This window comes from Carassius carassius, chromosome 36 (assembly GCF_963082965.1).
Source record: "Carassius carassius chromosome 36, fCarCar2.1, whole genome shotgun sequence".
Lineage (NCBI taxonomy): Eukaryota > Metazoa > Chordata > Actinopteri > Cypriniformes > Cyprinidae > Carassius > Carassius carassius.
The window spans coordinates 20,047,136-20,054,842 of NC_081790.1; the positions used below are offsets into that span (position 1 = coordinate 20,047,136).

The 7,707-nt window shown below is 40.5% G+C and overlaps 1 long non-coding RNA gene across 1 annotated transcript; it reads right to left on the reverse strand.

The window, feature by feature from the left end:
* Positions 1-6,484: 6,484 nt before the first annotated feature.
* Positions 6,485-7,295, reverse strand: LOC132116770 (uncharacterized). Its single transcript, XR_009425688.1, has 4 exons — positions 7,215-7,295; positions 6,966-7,083; positions 6,716-6,807; positions 6,485-6,640 (listed from the first exon to the last, which is right to left on the reverse strand). It is a non-coding gene; the product is annotated as an uncharacterized LOC132116770 (long non-coding RNA).
* Positions 7,296-7,707: the final 412 nt, after the last annotated feature.

Here is a 7,707-nt window from a genome sequence, read left to right on the forward strand (position 1 = left end):
GGAGGTGTCTGATAGTGAAGTCAAGGGCTGCATCCGAAGCCGAGACGAGCCTTGCCGTCTAATCGGGCAATGACTTTGCAGGCAACGTTTTTGCACGAAGGCACCTCATGAAACTGATTTCGGAGAGGCTTCTGAGGCAGCGTAATGGTTTAATGATCTTCAGCAAAATATAGAGAGCTTTGGTGAAAACTACGTTTATATTTCATTACTGCAATATTAATTTCTCGCTAGAAATGGCATAAAAAGTGAGAAACGTTGATCAGAAACATACATTTACACATAAACTGACCACCGACCGCAACTTTCAGACGCCATCTTTATTTTTTGGCTTAACTCTCACGGAATGGAACGCACAGGATTGTGGGATATCAAAGGCAGCGAAGGATACATCTATGCTGCCTTCAAAAATCGGCCAGATGAAGGCATCTCAGGAAACAGGAAGTGAAGCTAACTTCGATTTCGGACGTGCCTTCATGCCTTCCTAACTTGGAATGCGTCCTCCGAAGGCAGCATTTTTCAGTTTTCGAATGCAGCCAAGGAGGGACAGAGTGAGCAGGAGAGTGTAATAGAAACGGTAAGCATGGTAGTTACATGATTAACAGGGAGGGAGTGTTAATCAGGGCGGGAGCAGGAGGATAGTGTGATGATTTAACGTTACCTAAATTAATAAATATTATAATAAGACAAACAAATCGTAGTCGCTATTATAAAGTCTGTCAGATTCTCACCTACTGCACTAGCCACTCAGTCAGATAAGCTATTTTGCATTGTTTTTGTAGCTAGGTTAGTAAAGTTAACTTATCCAATTGCAACTTCGGCTGACTATTCTAATGTTAACCCTTTAAAACCCATAATGGCCGTACGACCCTTCTCTAGAAAAACTTAAAATGATGCCATTTGATTATTTTAATTATTATTCAAAATGGCTGCATCAAAGCGCCCACGACGAGTTACACGTTGAAAGAGAGGTAGCTAGCGCATGATATTTGGGGATTAAAACCAGTATATTTTGTTTAGCTGTATATTCAACGAAGTAGATATTTTCTCATGTTTCTAATGAATTTACAATATCATTAATATGCAATATTAATGGTGAGTGAATAATATGAATATCATATATATTATTAGGACGTTTTGTGTGAGTAATTTGGCAGTGTAGTTTTTTTTTATTTTTTTTTTATGGGAACTATCTCAACAATGAAAGGTAAATGTTGTTTGGTGTCATATTAAAGGGTAAGTTCATCGAAAAATCTAAATTATGTCATTAATAACTCACCCTCATATCGTTCCAAACCCGTGAGACCTCTGTTTTTCTTCGGAACACAGTTTAAGATATTTTAGATTAACCTATTAGCCAGCACCCCCCATTATGGGACTCACAGCTGAAAGTGCTCTACCTAACTTATAATTGTAACAGTTTCCTGCTTCAGTGTGTTACAAACATAATTTTGGTGTCTTTGGAAAGAAGACACTTTGAGCTTTACTTTTTATCAACCAGATTTGATAATGCTCAAAAATATTAAAAGTTATAGACACTGAAGTGCCTTGAACTTTTTTTTAACTACACTTAAATATTTTTTTATTTGATATAAAAATACATTAAATGAGTCCTGGAGCAATCTAGAAAAGTAATGGATTGAAAGCCACATGTCTCATTAGTTTCTATTTCAAATCTGAATAAGATATTATGAAAAATGAAACTCCTGCAAATATTTTTCTGAGAATATGTCTAGACCCCCACCCCCCAAATATAAGAAAATATATTTCCCAATAGTATTGAAGGCTTCTACAAACTATTTAGTCAGTAAACATACCACTGTTTTTTTTTCAATTATAAAACACTAGACAGAAACTTAGACATCATATAAGTAATTTATTTGAGCACTAGAAAAATACAATAAGAATAATTTGAGTAAGAAAAATAAGAATAATAAGAAAAATAAAAAAAGATTTTACAGAAAAGCCTGAGATTGCTAGAAATGCAGCATTTACAATGAATTACGATGCAAATAAGTGCTGATGGCCACTTATACAAATGGTAATAACACAAATGCGCCATATAGTAAATAATCCACTCTCTCTATTCATATAGACGCGTTCACTTTGATAGCCGTGATCATACAGTAATAGCGAGCTGATTTGGGCTGATTTGCACTCAAACAGATGGTAATCATGCAGATACATTCACATTCAACATAAAACACACTCTCACATATATAAAAACTGTTGAAAAATAAAAGAAACAAAGAAAAAGGCGATCGCTATAAGTTCCGCCTCCATCAGCTGACAGGTGCATCAGAGTGCGTCACGCGGGAGCGCCAAAATTCAAATATACTATCTTTCGCCTATCTTTCATTCATTCTTTTTTCCGGTGGATCATCTCATTCTGTTTGTGACACTGTACGCTGCAAAACCATGCCGTTTTTTTTACTACTGTGACGACTGGGTGAAGGAGGAGCTGGAAACAAGTGCGAGTTAAACAGTTTAATGAATATGAAACAGACAAACAAGGCTACAACACGATGCTGGGAAGACGACAATCCAAGACGGCGGTGAGGCGGTGAGGAATCCGGATGGTGAGGGTGAGAAGGCAGCAGGAGAGGATGGCACAGGAACTGCGGGGAATCGAGCCGAAGGTAAGTCGTGATGCTTTGTGGAAGTGCGGAGAGTGGATGAGGTTCCGGGGGAAGACACGGACATCCAACGCAAACAACACAGATTAATACGTCCATAAAACACAGGTTTAACTTTGGACGCATGAAAGGCGGGGTGTATCCTCCTGTACGCTGGAGGTAGTTTTAGGCGGACTGTCACCGGACTAATGATCTTGGTGATAGTAAACGGGCCAATAAATTTGGGAGATAATTTATTAGATACGGAATGCAGAGGAATGTTACTGGTAGAAAGCCACACCTTTTGACCCACGAGGTAAACGGGAGGCTTTGACCGGTGGCGATCGGCCTTGGCCTTAGTGCGCTCCCTCATCCGGAGCAGAGTCTCGCGGGCTCTGGTCCAGGTGCAGTGGCACCTCTGGACAAACGCGTGAGCGGAGGGGACCGCGACTTCAGATTCCAGACTGGGAAAAACTGGTGGCTGGTAACCTAAACTGCACTGGAACGGAGAAAGGCCCGTAGCTGACAATGGTAACGAATTGTGAGCGTACTCCACCATAGAGAGTTGTTGACTCCAGGAAGAGGGATTCTTGGAGACCAAACATCGCAACGTCCTCTCTAAATCTTGGTTGGCTCGCTCAGACTGTCCATTACTTTGGGGATGATAACCCGAAGACAAGCTAACTGACACTCCTAGCAATTTACAAAACTCTTTCCAAAATTTGGATATAAATTGAGATCCCTTGTCAGAAACCACATCTACCGGGAGGCCATGAAGCCGAAAGTCACCGGGCGGGTGGAGGGATCAAAAACACGTGATAAAGAGTCGGGTTTGACATTTTTGGAACCCGGGCGGTATGGTAAAGTAAAATCAAAGTGACCGAAAAAAAGTGCCCACCGAGCCTGCCTGGAATTGAGTATTTTGGCAGTTCTAATGTAATCTAAATTCTTATGATCGGTCCAAACAATGAAAGGTACCCCTGAGCCTTACAGCCAGTGACGCCACTTCTCTAAAGCTAATTTGACTGCCAACAACTCTCTGTTACCAATGTCATAATTGCGTTCAGCAGGAGATAATCGATTGGAAAAAAACGCGCAAGGATGTACCTTATCGTCCGAGACAGCACGTTGGGACAACACTGCTCCTACCCCCACCTCTGACGCGTCAACCTCCACCACGAACTGCCGTGTGGGATCAGGGGACACAAGGATGGGAGCCGAAACGAAGCGGCTTTTGAGGTTAGTGAACGCAGTCTCAGCTGCGTCCGACCACCTGAACGGAGTACTGGGAGAGGTCAAGGCTTTCAGAGGTGAGGCTAGTTGGCTGAAATTGCGAATGAAACGCCGATAGAAATTGGCGAACCCCAGAAACCGCTGTAGGGCCTTACGGGAATCTGGAGATGGCCAATCTATCACAGCCTTAACTTTGTCAGGGTCCATACGTATTCCCTCGGACGAGACGATATACCCTAGGAAGGGAACAGACTGTGCATGGAATACGCAATAAATTTGTCCCGTTTCATTTAATCTATTCATAAACACTGACACGAGCAAGTTGAGGGGGTTTCAGGACGAGGGCGTCGGGGTGCTGGCTAAGAGGTCCGAGAGCTCTCAGTCCCTCCATTGAAACTGTGTGTACGGTCTACTGTCCATGTCCAGAAAGGTAAGAAAAACATCATCAAAGTAGTCCATGTGACATCAGAGGGTCAGTTAGAATTTTTTGAAACATCGAAAATACATTTTGGTCCAAAAATAGCAAAAACGACGACTTTATTCAGCATTGTCTTCTCTTCCGTGTCTGTTGTGTGAGAGAGTTCAAAACAAAGCAGTCTGGATATCCGGTTTGCGAACGAATCATTCAGTTCACCAAATCGAACTGAATCGTTTTAAACGGTTCGCATCTCTAATACGCATTAATCCACAAATGACTTAAGCTGTTAACTTTTTTAATGTGGCTGACACTCCCTCTGAGTTAAAACAAACCAATATCCCGGAGTAATTCATGTACTCAAACAGTACACTGTCTGAACTGCTGTGAAGAGAGAACTGAAGATAAACACCGAGCTGAGCCAGATAAGAAGAATCGAGGAGCTGATGATACTGCGCATGTGTGATTCAGCGTGAAGCAAACTGACACACAGAGCGCCTGCACCGAACTGTTTCTTTTGGTGATTGATTCTGAACTGATTCTGTGCTAGTGTTATGAGCGCAGGTAAACCGAAGGCTTAAATCAAGGGCAATCATCGCAAATGACGCCATTACGTTGAGCGCAAAAGAACCGGTGAACCGTTTTCTTCAACCAGTTTATTGAATCGAACTGTCCGAAAGAACTACTGGTGATCCGAAAACCGATGCAACCGGTTCTTGACTCGTGAACGAGTCTTTTGTTCGTTATCTGGCTCGGCTCGGTGTTCATCTTCAGTTCTCTCTTCACAGCAGTTCAGTCAGTGTACTGTTTGAGTGCATGCATTTCTCCGGAATATTGGTTTGTTTGAACTCAGAGGGAGTGTCAGCCACATTAAACAAGTTAACAGCTTAAAGGCAGGGTAGGTAAAAAAATTATAAAAAACTTTTTTTCAAAATTTGTTTAAACTTTATTTATATATCAATACATAATTAAAATGTAAGTACTCTGAAAAAGAAAGTATAAAAATTGAGTGTCTGTAGACCTCTCATGGCTGTTTTAAAGACAGCTCATTATTTCCATTCACTCCACCCCCTCCCTTCTGGGCTCCTTCCAAAGCTAAAGACATCAGTAAAACATAGGTAGAGAATATAAAAACAAAACAAAGGCGAAAAAAACGTGCAGGTAAACTTACAGGTGAACATGGTAAAAGAGTTAGACAGAGGGTAAATATAGTTCTAAGAAAAGTTCCTAGATGCGGAGTAACGTTAGGCCTACTATCTGTTAAACATGTATTTAGTTATCTAAAGCAAAATTATGCACTATTCAACACTATAGCTATCATCTTGAGCTAGGCCTATAGATTATTTATCGTCTCTACTACGGCTCGCTAAGTAATGTTATGTTAGCTATATTACGCAGCTACGTGTGCTAATGACACATGCTTCATGAAAAAATAAACAAAAAAATATGTATGATCAAAATACAAAAAGAAAGATTTACCTGTCCAGCAGAAATAAAGCCATCAAGGAGTCACTTTTCAGCCCCTTGAGTTCCCTCAGTTCTCGCAATCGCGTTTTATTCCTTTGTTTATCCAAAGACTTTTCTTGTACTGTTACTGGCTTCCTTTTTTTGCCTGGTTTGCCTTCACTAACTGCATAGGCCGGTACTGTGAATTTTGCTTGCTGTTTCTCTGCCATTGTTTTGGTATTCCTATGATCCGTGCCTCTTGAATTCCTCAAATCAAACGTGCGCGTGCAAGTGGGCAGGTCATGTGTGGCAAAAGGGTGGTTGCCATGGTTGCGAGAGAGTGACAGTCGCCTAAGCCAATCCTATGTTTCGTCCCGTATGGAAATAATGAGCTGTGTTTAATACAGATTAAACGGTCTAGAGTCACTCGATTTTTATACTCTTTTTATCAGAGTACTTACATTTTAATTATGCATTGATATATATAGAAAGTTTAAACAAATTTGGAAGAAAGTTGTTTATACATTTTTTACCTACCCTGCCTTTGAGTCATTTGTGGATTAACCCTCTGGAGTCTAAGGGTATTTTTGGGGCCTGGAGAAGTTTTGTCATGCCCTCACATATGTGCTTTTTCAGTTTCTTATAAATATCTAAATGGGTAAAGTCTAATCTCACTATGATCAGCACAAACTGGGCTATAATAATATGTGAAATGCATGCATGTACATGATTGTATTTTTGAGAAAAAAAATGTTATGTCGAGCACACTATGCTGTAACTGTAAACAGCCTATTATTTATAACATCAATACTGTACCATCAGTGGCCCACTGTCTGATGTCATGTACCCACTGCTGGACCATGTTCTCAGGACACCCAAGTTCACGGCTCAATTTCTCCAACCTCTGGGACTCAGCCTCAGCCTTTCGGACGGTCTTCAATAAAAATGCAAACAAACAATTGCCTTTGCCATCTTGGACCAGATTAATTCTGTGTAATATGGTCAATACCTTGACATATCTGTTGGACAATGCAAGATGAAGGCCATCATGCTTGCATCTATTCCACCCAATTGCATGTACAGTCAGCATTTCATTGCGAGCTTTTAGAAAACATATTCAAATGTTACTTGACGTCCTATTCATATTTAATTAAAATAAAGGTTCCTCTTCTGTATTTTTGTATAAAGAATGAAAGACTAATGAAAGAATAGCTGAAAGAACAAAACATTTTTTAATGTAATAAAGGAGAATCACATACCAGATTTGGTCATGTACTTCGTTGTGAGAGCACAACGAGAGAGGAAACTGTTCACCATTTCCACCTCTTACCCTGCAGTTGCGCCAGCACCCTCCTGATTCCTAACACTCCAGACAATCTAACAAATGTGTGAAAAAGTTATTGGTTAGGGATGCACCAATCTCACTTTTGCAAAGACATAAATTGTGCATTCCCATTATCAATAATTAAATTAAATAGCAATAGTAAATGGCATAATAAAGACAATACCTCACACTTAGTTGAATGGGCCTTGGCGTGCATGACTGACAGAAATGGCCTGATTTGAAGAAGATGGGCCAGTACTTGCATGAGATGTCAGTGCAGTAGAAATGTATGTTTGTGGCTGCCTGAAGCTCCTTCTGCAGGAATAGGGGATACGCAAAGATCTCCCCCCTGTACATGTTGAGACCCTTTAATATCACCCCATGCCTGCAAACAGCTACCTCAAGACCCTCTTCATCAAGTTTGCTAGCTCTTCTGGCAGTCTCCCTGGCAGCAGACCACTGACTAGCACCACAAGTGTATTTTCCTGGAGTCTGCATGAAAAAAATACAAAAATAAAATTATATATATATATATATATGAATTCCTCAGTAAGGCAACAGGAAGTCATAAAACATTCTGTGCCACAAGTCCCAAGCAAGATAACCAACCAACCAAAGCTTTCACAGAACAGCTTTCAACATTAACACCACTAGAACAATTATTGACAATTTCAATT